Here is a 13,019-nt window from a genome sequence, read left to right as displayed (position 1 = left end):
CACTCCTCGGAAGGAAGGTTGGGCAATCCTACTTCCGTAGTGATACTGCCTCGGAAACCCAAGGAGGGGTCGCTATGAGTCAGGTTTGACTCGACGGCAAACAACAACAACAACAACATCTATAATAGTGTAGTAGTTGGGAAAGTAGGAGAACAGATAAGTGGCTTCACATCTGCTGTTTTTTTTTCCTCTGTGTTCTAAAATAGTCTCATCTCTCTGAATATCTGAAATTTTAATATACAGTATCTAGGAGTGATTGAGCAACTGATTTTGGTATTAGCTTTTTTCTAATATTCAAACACATATGAGACTAACATACACTGAGAAATTTCTTCCAGAAGGGAAGCTTCCTTGAGCTAATGGTTCTGGGAAATTGCTTGCTAAGTATTGAAGGAACGTGTCTATGGAAGTAAATCTATCCATGACAGTGGGAAGGTCTGCCAGCTGATACGGCTACCCTTTCTTCTGTCCTGGACACATGATCTTAGATTTTATCTCAGGTACCTTTTTCTCCTTACTTCAAACCCTTAATTTTCTGCTACAACTTTTTACCATCTCTTGGTTTCTGCTTTTGTACATGATTCTGTTTGCCAAAAGCCAAACTGAAATTATAGTGGTAGTTGAATTTGATAATGGATCTGTTCAGGTTTGATTTTTGATTATACATAGTTCGAATCTCAACAGAGTGGTGAATTAATGTGAACTCTGAGGACCTGGAGGTATGTATGGCTGTGCATGATGCATAAGCCTGGGAGCACCCTGCTGTCCTCCATGATACATGCTGCTTCACCAAGTAGGTCAGCAGTCATTTGTGCTTGGATGTTCTCAGACTAGATCAGCCTTGGCTACCTTTCCTCTTGCCCTTTCACTCGTTTCTATTTCTAACCATTACCTTCAAACATAGTTCAAAGGGGTCTTTGTACTCCTTCTGTGTACTACCAAAGCCCTTCACTCTCTATAACCTGGCTTCTGCGTTATTAAATGAAATATGTGATCTGAATCTCTCTGTTTGGTTTATGTATGTCACATAATGTAAAATTTATAGAATTTTGTTTATGATTAAATAAAAACATTCATTCTTTTTAGTATTTATACCCCTTTCTGTAAAGTTGAGCAGTGAGGCTTTGGTCAGAAATTAATTCTCATCAATTAGACCTGTTACCATTTTCATTTACAGCACCTTTTGTACAAGCCTAACGTCTCATAAAGTGAATTGCTAAGAAAACTGTTTTGCCTTTGTTTGTATTTAATAGTACTCAGGATAATTTTCTCATTTTTTGAAGGCACTGTCAGTATTCTCTACTGTGAGAACAACTGAACTCCAGAGACTCTGAATGTGTGTTGAGGATCTTATTGTCTCTGGGCTTAGCTCTCTGCCCTTGTAGGGCCCACTGGCAGGACTGGCACAGGGCTGGCTTTATTATTGTTGAATATCTTGGCAGGAATATCCAGGCATGGGTCTCAACAGGTGTAATATTATGGGAAGCACCATCCTGGAACCAAGACACTCTGAGTCAAAGTTGCTTTCCCTTGAGGATAATTTGCTATTTTAGTGGCTTAACAGAATTTAATGTGTTTGGTTCTACAGAGTGAATGCTCCTTACCTATCTGTACAATAAAAAATGAGTAACATTCTACAGGGGCCCATTCTGAACACTGGTATTGCAAAGTTTCTGCAGTAACCTTTTTCTTTTAAATGCTGCTCCGAGTTCCAGAGACAATTTAAAGACATAATGGGGGGGGGGGGCTAAAGCCAACAGAAACATTATTAGGAGGGAAGGTTAAATTTTTGGTTTGTAATGTTTCCTATATTTTCCATTATTCAGATTCTAAATTGTTCCTAGAACTAATTTTCCTTGTCCTTTGGGAAGGCAAGTTAAAGGGTCAAATTCAAATTAAAGGCAGAAGATCTATAGCAACCAGATTGGAATGTTTTCTTGGATTCCATGAGAAGGACTTGAGACTGATCAGATTGGGGACAATAGTGATACAGACATGAACTGTGAGAGCTGTGAGAGTTAAAGAGAACTGGACTGGCTTTCTCTGGTAGTTTGTCATCTGTTTTGGGTATTGTTTCTTCAAGTCCACTGGTTCTCCTGTTGGAAAAATGGGAAGAGGTGATGGAGAGTGCTGCAAGTGCCCATAAATAGTATTTTGCTTTCTGGTAAATATGTTCACCTCTGATACTGTCTCCTCATATCTGATAGAAAAACAAAAACCAAACGGACTGCCATTGAGTCAATTCTGACTCACAGCGACCCTCTTTGGGTTTCCAAGGTGGTAAATTTTTATGGAAGTAGTCTTTCTTCCACGGAGTGGATGGTGGGCTTGAACCACCAACCTTCTGGTTAGCAGTCAAATGCCTTAGGCACTACACCTGTGTTGAAATCACTAAATTCATGTAAAGCCTACTGTGAGCTCTACAGTAGTTAGTACTGTATGAAAGTTCTCTTTTGTTCTTAATCTGTATGTATTCTCTGATTAAGATCTCTTTTCCTTATTCCCAATTTATATTCTGTAGAGACTAAGAATAGGGGCTCACCAGTGTTTGAATTGAATTAGCAATAGCAGAATTAGAGAAATTAAAGGCATTATTTATTTCCATTTAGTCTTAATAATTAATAGTTTAAAAGATGGAAGAAATTGGACTGTATTTTTGAGAACAGTTTTAGAGTTATAGAAATATTAGAAAGAAAGTACAGGAATTTCCTGTGTACCCTGTACTCAGTTTTTCCTAATACTAACATCTTACATTAGTGTGACACATTTTTTATAATTAATGAACCAATATGGATATATTATTGTTAACTGAAGTCCATACTTTATGTATATTTCCTTAGTTTTTACTTAATGTCTTTTTCTGACCCATGATACCATTAGGTTGTCATGCCTTTTTAGGCTTCTCTTGGCTGTGAACTTTCTCAGACTTTCTTCAGTTTTGATGATCTGTCTGACAGTTTTGAGAAGTACTGGTCAGGTATTTTGTATGACTGGCATTATGGGTTTTTGGGAAGAAGACCACAAAGGGTACAGTGTTGTTCTCATCAAATCACATGAAGGGTACATGTCACCAACTTGATTTATGACTTAATGTTTTACTTGATCACTTGGATGAGGTAATACTGGTCAGATTTTTCCACTATAAAGTTACTTTTTCCACTTTCCATACTGCATATTTTGGAAGGAAGTTAGTCTGTGCAGCCCACATGTAAGGAGTGGGGAATTATGCCTTTGTCCTTTCTACATAAATTACTTGAAATTCTTTTATGTGGGAGATCTGTTACTTCTCACTCCATTTATTAATGTATTCAGACATTCATATCAATATGGACTCATGGATATATATTTTATACTTTGAATTGTAATCTAATACTACTTTTTTTGTTGTTCAAATTGTGTTGGTTTCAGCCAGTGGGAGCTCTTTCATTAGCTCCTTTGCTCCTTTGAAATATCTCCATCAGTGTATTTTTGTTTTTGAGCACTTCCTTGCTTCCTGGCATTATATGATGCCCAAGCTCATGTCATATATGTCTGGCCTCACTCCTGTGATCAGTCATTTCTCCAAGGAGCCCTGATAACTTTTATTGGAGAATGGCATTAGAAACCAAGATCTGGGCACTACATGTACTTATTGCTACTGGAGTGGATTTATTTTAGATACTCTCAACTGACAGAGCAAACAAATTGTGTTTATATTACCTGAAAAAAATGTGTGTGTGTGTATGGATATATATATATATATGCATTTCTGTATGTAACATCTATATCTATATTAAGCTAGACATTAATTCATACTAATGTTTCTAACTCAAATCCATTACTACATGGATCATTTTAGCTTCCTCTCTTTGCTTATCTGTAAACTCCTATACCAACAGTAAGAAACGGGGCTTGCAACTGGCTATCCATTTACTTAATAGTTCCATTCCAGTATGCATTTGTACTAGAATCAGAATTGTTAATCTATACTGGTGAGTTGGAATTGACTCGACAACAATTAACAACACCCCAGTGTGAAAAAATTTTATGAACTAGAGTAGAGTGTTATATTCAATTCATTTTGCTTTCCTCTTAAGCCACTCATTTACAGAGTTACTTAGGTCAACACCTTTTCAAGATAGGGGAATTTTTGTAGCCATATATACCAGGCCACCAGAATCTCTGAAATCATAGTTGACAACAGTTTATCGTGCAACTGGTTTAATAAAGGCTACTAAGAATTCTGATTATTACAAATCAATTCTGAACTAATTTAGGTCTTTGTTTTTCCCCCTTAATAATCCAGTAAAGCTATAACTTTATAAAAGGTTTTTTTTAAATATAAAATCACTGTTTATGGAGAGCAATTTATTCTAGGATAAAAAAAGAAATTTTAGGAGGCTTTACAGTTCTCCATCAAAGAGAAATGTAAGTTTCTATGTTTTCTATATCCCCTTCTAAAGAGAAACTTGAGAGGGAAGGATTGATACAGGAGCTTATTTCTTACTCTAGAGGCAAGCTTGTTTTGTGCATAGTATGCTCTAGGAATACAGAGAATGATGTGGTTTTGAATTCCCAGGGTCTACCCTACAGATAGAGGACCATCCTTTTTTTCCCAAAAATTTTATTTATTTTGTTGTTGATGAAGCATATACCGATTCAACAGTTTCTACATGTACAGTTTAGTGACATTGATTAAGAAATAGAGCAATAACTAGAGTATCCAGCTTATTTACTGTCCAAAACCAAAAAAATCAAACTCATTGCTAGAGTCAGATCTGACTCATAGTGACCCCTCCTTGGGTTTCTGAGGTGGTACCACTATGGAAGTAGATTGCCCAACCTTCCTTCCGAGGAGTGGCTGGTGGGTTTGAACTGCCAGTCTTTTAGTTAGCAGTCAAGTGCCTTAGGTACTCCACCACCAGAGCTCCCTATTTATTGCCATCAAGTTGATTTTGCTTATAATGACTCTATAGGACAGAGTAGAATTGCCCCATAGGGTTTCCAGGATTGTAAATCTACATGGAAGCTGACTGTCACATCTTTCTCTCATGGAGCAACTGGTGGATATGAACTGCCACCCTTTCAGTTAGCAGCCGAGTACTTAACCTCTGTGGCACCAGGACTCTATATGTATAGGGCCACTTTGTTTTATTGTGCTTCACAGATATGTGGTTTTTAAAGATTGAAGTTTGTGGCAACCCTGCACTGAGTAAGTCTATTGATATCATTTTTCTAACAGTATGTGCTCACTTCATGTGTCTGTGTCACATTTTGGTAATTCTCAACAATATTTCAGACTCTTTCTTAATGGTGTTGCACACTTAATAGACCACAGTATAGTTTAGACGTAATTTGTGTATGCACTGGTATCTTAGGCTGTTTTCTCTAAAGAAGCAAAACCAAAGAAGCTTAGAGAGAAAAACAGTTTGTCTCAAGGATACAGTTCACACAGCTGCAGAGGCTGGCAAGATCCAAGTCCATGGGTCAGATGTCAAGCTGGAGGCTTCTCTTGACTCATGTAGTTGAAGGGGCTGATGAACCCAAGATTAGCAGGCAGCACAGTAGGCTGCTGGCTTTGGAGGCTGACAAATCCAAGATCAGGAGGTAAAATGGCAGGCTTTTGTCTCATGGGCTATAAAAGTAACGATCCCAAGCAGAGAATGTGGCAGGCCACTAGTTCAAGTCCAGATGATGATGAGCCAGATGCAGGATGTCAAGCAAAAAGCCAGAGGTCTTTGCCAGAGCTTTTCATATATTTTGGAAATAGGCCATACCCTGAGGGAAACTCTCTTTTCACTGATTGGCTGGTCATAGCAAATCTCAACATGGAGGTTATTATATCAGACCTTATAATGAGGGGGGCAAATGACTACATCATAACTGCTAAATAATAAGACCACTGTGGTTTTTCACATTATGATATCAGTTTGCTCAAAGGTCTTTAGCTCATTCTCTGAAATTTTTGGAAAGTAAAGGAAGTACAGTAATACACAAATTGTATTTAAGATTTCTTATTCATAGACTTACAACAAGTTTGAGAACCATTTTTGTAGCATAATTGTAGAAACTGAAAGCTTGAAATAGGGAACAAGATAAGATATTGTTTCTTAAGAAAAGATTGGATGCAACCGAAATGCTCATCACTAAGGAGCTCTGGTAGAATAGTGGCTAAAGCACTTGACTGCTAACCAGAAGGCTGGCAGTTCAAACCCACCAGCCACTCCTCGGAAGGAAGGTTGGGCAATCCTACTTCCGTAGTGATACTGCCTCGGAAACCCAAGGAGGGGTCGCTGTGAGTCAGGGCCGACTCGACGGCACATAACAACAACAACAACAACAACAACAGGGGAAAAAAGCCAGTTGCCGTGAGTCAGTTTCAAATAAAGTTGACCCTCTGTGTGTCAGAGTAAAACTGTGCTCCATAGGGTTTTCAATGACTCATGTTTCGGAAGTAGATAGCTGGGCCTTTCCTCCAGGGTGCTCTGTGTGAACTTTAATCTCCACACTCTTAATTCGCAGCCTAGTGCATTAACCCTTTGCACCACCTATGGACTCTGATCACTAGAGAACTGGTTAAATTATATATTTCTCAGTAAAAGAATACCAGATGGCATTTTATTTTAAGAGTTTGTTTTACATTCAACGTTACATGTACATTTAGTTTCACTCCCCATTTACCATGCCCAACCCTAATCCAGTCTCCTCCCCTCCCTGCCCAGTAACCTTCCCCCTGTGCCCCTCATAGTTATGCACTCCTGTTTGTCCAGCATTACCTCTGTGTGAATGTTACCCCTCTGATGCCCCGTGGTCTGTTGCTCTAAGGGATGTATTACATAAAGTATGTGGGTGCATCACCCTGGGTTGAATGGTCTGCATGTACATCTTGTGAACTGTTGTGCTGAGTGGAAGTGAATATATTCCAGGGCAATAGTATTGGATGTCTTATCAGACTCCATCAGACCAGTAATTCTGGTCATGATTGAGTTTTTGGATTTTGTTCCACGTTTTCCCTCCCACTCTATCCAGGATCTCCAGAATTGATCCTTTCCTGAGTGGTTGGTGTTGGTAGCTGGGCACCATCTAGTTCTTCTGGTCTCGAGGGCCATCATGTCCTATGGCTGATTGCTTCCAAATACCCTTGTTTTTTTTTTGCATTCTTCTTTGCTTCCAACGGTAGGAGACCATTAGCCTACATCTTAGATGGCAGCTTGAAAGCTTTTAAGAGCCCAGTTGCTACTCAACCAGGGGGCATTTTAAAATGATCAAAGTAGCTGAATATTTGCTGACGTAGAAAAGTTCTCTTGGGTATATTTTTAAGTGAAAAAAGAAACTATTTCAAAAGTAAATGACCATTTATGCTTCAAAAAGAAAGGCATACACAAGATCTCTTTTATAGATATGTTGTGTTGTTGTTATGTGCCATCGAGTTGGACCCAACTCATAGCGACCGCTCCTTGGGTTTCCAAGGCAGTATAATTACAGAAGTAGATTGCCCAACCTGTCTTCCGAGGAGTGGCTGGTGGGTTTGAACCGCCTGCCTTCTGGTTAGCATTCATTGAATACATTGAAATGGGATATAAATTGGACAGGTGTGCATTCTCATTGTATTTTGGATATTTTGAATGTGTCCTCTGTGCATATATTAAACAAAATATGTATCTTTAAGAGACTATTTTAGTATTTGCTATTAGAAATTTTCAAGTGTGGTCTTGGGAGAGAAGAGGAATGGGTTTCAGCCATACTAGCCCTTGCCATTGAGTCATTTCTGACTTACGGTGACCCCATGTGTTTCAGAATAGAATGGCACTCCATAGGGTTTTCAATGGCTGTGACCTTTCAGAAGTAGATTGCCAGGACTTTTAGTGAAGGCACCTCTAGGTGTATTCAAACCACCAACTTTTTGGTTAATAGCCGAGCACTTAACCATTTGTACCACCCAAGGACCAGCCATACTAGGAGGCACTATTGGCAGGAGTTGGTGATTAATGGGACACATGATATGGGGGAGGAAGGAAGGAACAAGAATGATTCCCCAGTTTCTAACCTGTGAAAGCAAGTGGAAGATGATGGCATTAACTAGTTTCAAGAAAATAAGAGGCCAGGTCTGGGGTGACAGCTATTAAAAGAGTTTTATGCTTTTCATTTGGAAGGAAGGTTGGGCAATCCTACTTCCATAGTGATACTGCCTTGGAAACCCAAGGAGGGGTTGCTATGAGTCGGGACTGACTTGATGGCAAATAACAACAACAACAACAATGCTTTTCATAGGGAGCTCTGGTAGTGTAGTGCCTAAGATACATGACTGTTAACCAGACGGCTGGTGGTTCAAACCCACCAGCCACTTCTCAGAAGGAAGGTTGGGCAATCTACTTCCGTAGTGATACCACCTCAGAAACCCAAGAAGGGGTTGCTATGAGTCGGGTCTGACTTGACAGCACATAACAACAACAACAACAACCACCTTTTTAAAACTTTTTTGTAGAAAGATTGGTTAATTTGGTGTGTAAATCCAGACAGGGTATGGATGAACAAGGCTGGAGTAGAATTTATTTCCTAAGCAAGGAATTAAACTTTAAAGTGTTTGACATTATGGTGACTAGAACATTTTTTTTCTTTGTCTTTTTATTCAAGAAGCTGCATTAAATTTATTAAAACTTAAAGTAGCTTTAATAAACTTAGTTTATAAAGATGTCTTTAAGGACCCTTTATAGTCCTAAAGTAATTTTATAGTTTGGGAACTAAAATGTGTTACTTATAATATATTAACTGTAATTTGATTTGCCTATTAAATTAAGATGAATGATTTATTAAAAATGAAATTTCTCTTACAAACAATAATTACAGTTCTACTGAGGAGCATCTTTTTAAATATTCTTCTTGTTGTGATTGGAAATACAACTGCTAAACTTAAAGGAATCTTATTTTCTCAAGTGTTTAAGGAAAAACTTGAAGAGAAGTACTGTTAATACTATAGAAAACAAAGATCATTAATTATGTTTTGGATATAGTACCTTTTGTGTCAAGCAGATGTCAGAAAGTGCTAGGATTTGGAAACAACTGTCTCCTTCCACCACCACAAGAAAAAAAAGTTTTTAAAGTGAAGGTGGGGAAAAAAATCCAAGTGCTGTGTACATGCCTTTGGCCACAGGAAACTTTCAGCAAATTCAGTCTTTGAATTTTCTCCAGAAATTTGTTTATTTTATGCTTTGTTTCTGCTATAATTATTGGTTAAAGCAGACATCATTATCCCTCACATAGTTGTTTGCTCATTCTTCATTCATTCAAAAACAGTTCTTGAGTGTTTTTCTAGGATTTGGGGGTAGATCAGTTATCAAAACAGAAATGATCCCCGATCTCATAGGATTTATTCAATAAGGAGAGACAGGCAGTAATAAAAGGTAGGCTTATCACTGAGGAAAATATGGGGTGCCCATAGAAGGCCTCTCTGAGAAGGTGAAATTTCAACTGAGACTTGAACCTAGTAGACACTGCCTTGTGAAGATGAGAACAAAGAACATGTTATCCCTGGAAAACAGCTAGAGCAAAGACATAGGGTGGGAACAAGTTTTGCAGATTTATGTTTAAGGAATAGAAAGAAGGCTGGAATGTAGTGAGTGAGGGGGAGAGTGGTAAAAGAATAGCTTGGAAAGGAAATACAATGCCTGATCACATTAATATAATTTTTATTTTGATGGGAGTATTTCCAAATACATACAGACCAGTGCCTGCCCAAGGCAACAAAAAGAGAGAGAAGAGCGGGAGCTATCTGCTGTGCCCTTCTCCTCAGTGTATCCTTGCAAGTGAGATGTATTTGGGAGACCAGACGGCTGGCGGTTCAAACCCACCAGCCACTCCTCGGAAGGAAGGTTGGGCAATCCTACTTCCGTAGTGATACTGCCTCGGAAACCCAAGGAGGGGTCGCTATGAGTTGGGGCCGACTCGACGGCACACAACAACAACAACAATAAATCTCCAATCCTGGGCTTAAATTTGGACCTGTCCTGAACAATTACTGGAGCTCTGTTCCTACAGAGTCCTGAGGGTTTGTTTGCTTGATCTTTTGGTCATGTTTTTAGCAGCATAAGTAAGCCATCCTCAAAATTCTTGCCTTTAAGAAATAGTTCCTTCTGGGCTCTTGACTTTTTTATTGTGATTTGGGTGAAAGTTTACAGAGCAAATTCATTTTCCATACAGCAGTTCATACATGTTAGCTACAATCCCCACAGTGTAAAAGCTCTCTTCCCACTTTCTCCCTGTATTTACCTCTTCCCTGTCTCCTTCTTTCCTATGCAACCCTACCCATCTGTTTTCCCATGACTGTTCTATAGCGTGTACCTACCTGATGTGAATGTTCACTCTATATGTCTGTCTATTGTTTGGTTGCAAGCCATGGGAGTGAGTTCAATTCCAGGCCTGAAACTTAACTAGGGGCCATAGTCTCCCCCTCACTCACTACATTCCAGCCTTCTTTCTGTTCTTTAAACATAAATCTGCAAAACCTTTTCTCACCCTATGTCTTTGCTCTAGCTGTTTTCCAGGGATAACATGTTCTTTGTTCTCATTGTCACAAGGCCACTGTCTACTAGGCTCAAGTCTCAATTGAAATTTCATCTTCTCAGAGAGGCCTTCTATAGGCACCTCATATTTTCCTCTGTGATAAATGCTAGCTTACCTTTTATTATTGTCTATTATTGTCACCCAGGCTGTATCAGACCAGTAAGCCTCGTCTTTTTTATGATTTTGAGTTTTATTCCACATTGTTTTCCCACTCTATCCAGGATTTCCTGCACTGATCCCTTTCTGAGTGGTTGACTGTGGTAGTTGGGCACCATCTAGTTCTTCTGTTCTCATTGTCACATAGGCTGATGTTTGCATGGTCCACTAGTCCCTTGGGCGATTGTTTCCATGTGTGTTTGATTTTCTTCATTCTTCTTTGCTGAGCTCTTGACTTTTCTAAGTGCCTGAGTTGTTCCTTGTAACTTGCCTCATTCTGGTGGTTATCTTGATAATTCTTTGGGGATTTTCATTTATTTGTTCTTCTCCCCTAGAATGTAATCTCCATGAGGGCAGAGACCCACCAAATCCATCATATTGACTGCTATATCCCCAGCCTGGTATATAATGGATGTTCTTTTTGAATGAGGGGTGAGGTTTGGGAATCTGTCTGTCTACATATACGAGTTGAAGTACCCATTGATTTAGAGGAAAAAAAAAAAAAATTGAAATTATCCAGTTCTTTTCACATGTAATGTCTGGATGCCTTCCCTTTGTAACTTTTTGCATGGCTCTTGCTGTCATTTGAATCTCATTTGCGATGTCCTTTCTTCATAAAGTTCTTCTGTGATCATTCATTAAAGATTTACCTCTACCACCACCCTAAACTTTCTCCCTAGTTACTCAAAGAAAAGCATGTTGTTATTGTTGTTGTGTGCCATCGAGTTGGATCCAACTGGCAGCAACCCCTCCTTGGGTTTCTTAGGTGGGAGCACTACTACAGAAGTAGATTGCCCAACCTTCCTTCCGAGGGTTTGAACCGCCAGCCTTCTGGTTAGCAGTCAAGTGCCTTAGGCACTACGCTACCAGAGCTTCTACAAAGAAAAGCATAGTGACTTATTTTTATAGTCCTTATCACAGTCTGAAACCATCTTGTTTATTTATTCCCTGAGTGTAGGCTTCTTAAGGGCAGAGACTGTCTGTATCTTCAGGTTTCTATCCCAGGTGCCCGGCATGGTGCCTGGTGCTCAGTTTAAGTATTTCTTAAGTATATGGATTTAATTGAAGAGTTTCATGGCATTCTTTAGTCAAATCTAAATTCTCTAGTCAAATAATGAAGTACAGTGCTTATAGTAGACTTAAAGTAATAAAAATATTTTCAGAGAAAGTTAAATAAACATTTATCATGAATTTGAATGGCACTGACTAGGAAGAGCCAGCGATCAACATTTGTAAGTCTTTAGACTTGCTTGTTTTTTCTGTCATTGCTAATCTGCAGAATGTATGGATGCTGGTTGAAGTCTCCTCCTCAGAGAGGTCAGAGTTGTGAACATAATGTTGACACAGTGGCTGGAAAAATGGGCTCACACATGGCAATGATTGTGAGGATGGCGCAGGAGTGGCTAGTGTTTGTTCTGTTGTTCATGGGGTTGCTCTAACTAGGAACCAACTTGATGACACCTAACAACAGTAACGCTGCATTGGATCCCTTATGAAAAATACTGAGTTACTATTATCCCCACTTCATAAATGAGGATACTTATAGTTTACATTAAATTGCCCTAGTGTCACAGGTAGTGATAGAAATAGGACTTGAACCAGGAGCCTGGACTCTTAGTTTATGAAATTGAATTATAGAACAATATAGACAATTTCCAGAACAAATTAGAACTCAAGAGTTACCACTGTCTTGCATCTTTGATAGGAAACCTAATGTTTATTTTTCTTCCCGTCAACTCTGCCTGCCCTCTGGCAGGAAAAAGTTGATTTGCTGGACATAATACAGAGAGAAGGGACTCTGGAGATCTGGGAATAGTGGTTGAAGGTTGTTTGGATATTACAGGGAACTTTGGGAACTTGGGTGAGGCAGGGAGCAAGGTAGAAGTATCTAATTGGTATTTTTAATACGAGCTTTTCTCTGATTTTGAGGAAGACCTCTCTTTTACTTCCCTACAAAACTCTCAGTAAAATCCACCCTGCTAACTGATATTTGAAACGTGACTTTGATTTTTGGAAATTTAAGTCCGGACTCAAGGCTGGAAGTAGGCCAGAACAGAGGCAGCCTGCTGGGGCTAGCCACATCTGGGCAAACTTTGATGGGAAAGTATCTCATATTCAATAAACATTTGTTGCCCACTGTGTTTGGGGAACTATTCTGGGTACAAGGGATGTAAAGATGATTGTTGTTGTTGTTGTTATGTGCCATCGAGTCAGACCTGACTCATAGCGACCTCTCCTTGGGTTTCCGAGGCAGTATCACTACGGAAGTAGATTGTCCCATCTTCCTTCCGAGGAGTGGCTGGTGGGTTTAAACCTCCAGCCTT

The 13,019-nt window shown here is 39.2% G+C and overlaps 1 protein-coding gene across 1 annotated transcript in view; it reads left to right on the top strand.

Moving 5' to 3' along the window:
• FNIP2 (folliculin interacting protein 2) overlaps positions 1–13,019 on the top strand; it is a 145,275-nt gene that overhangs the window by 54,245 nt on the left and 78,011 nt on the right. The window lies entirely within an intron of this gene.

This window comes from Orycteropus afer, unplaced genomic scaffold (assembly GCF_000298275.1).
Source record: "Orycteropus afer afer isolate SDZICR_OR568_19922 unplaced genomic scaffold, OryAfe1.0 scaffold00305, whole genome shotgun sequence".
Lineage (NCBI taxonomy): Eukaryota > Metazoa > Chordata > Mammalia > Tubulidentata > Orycteropodidae > Orycteropus > Orycteropus afer.
Note: the sequence above shows the minus strand (reverse complement) of the source record. Positions and strands in the feature narration are given on the sequence as shown.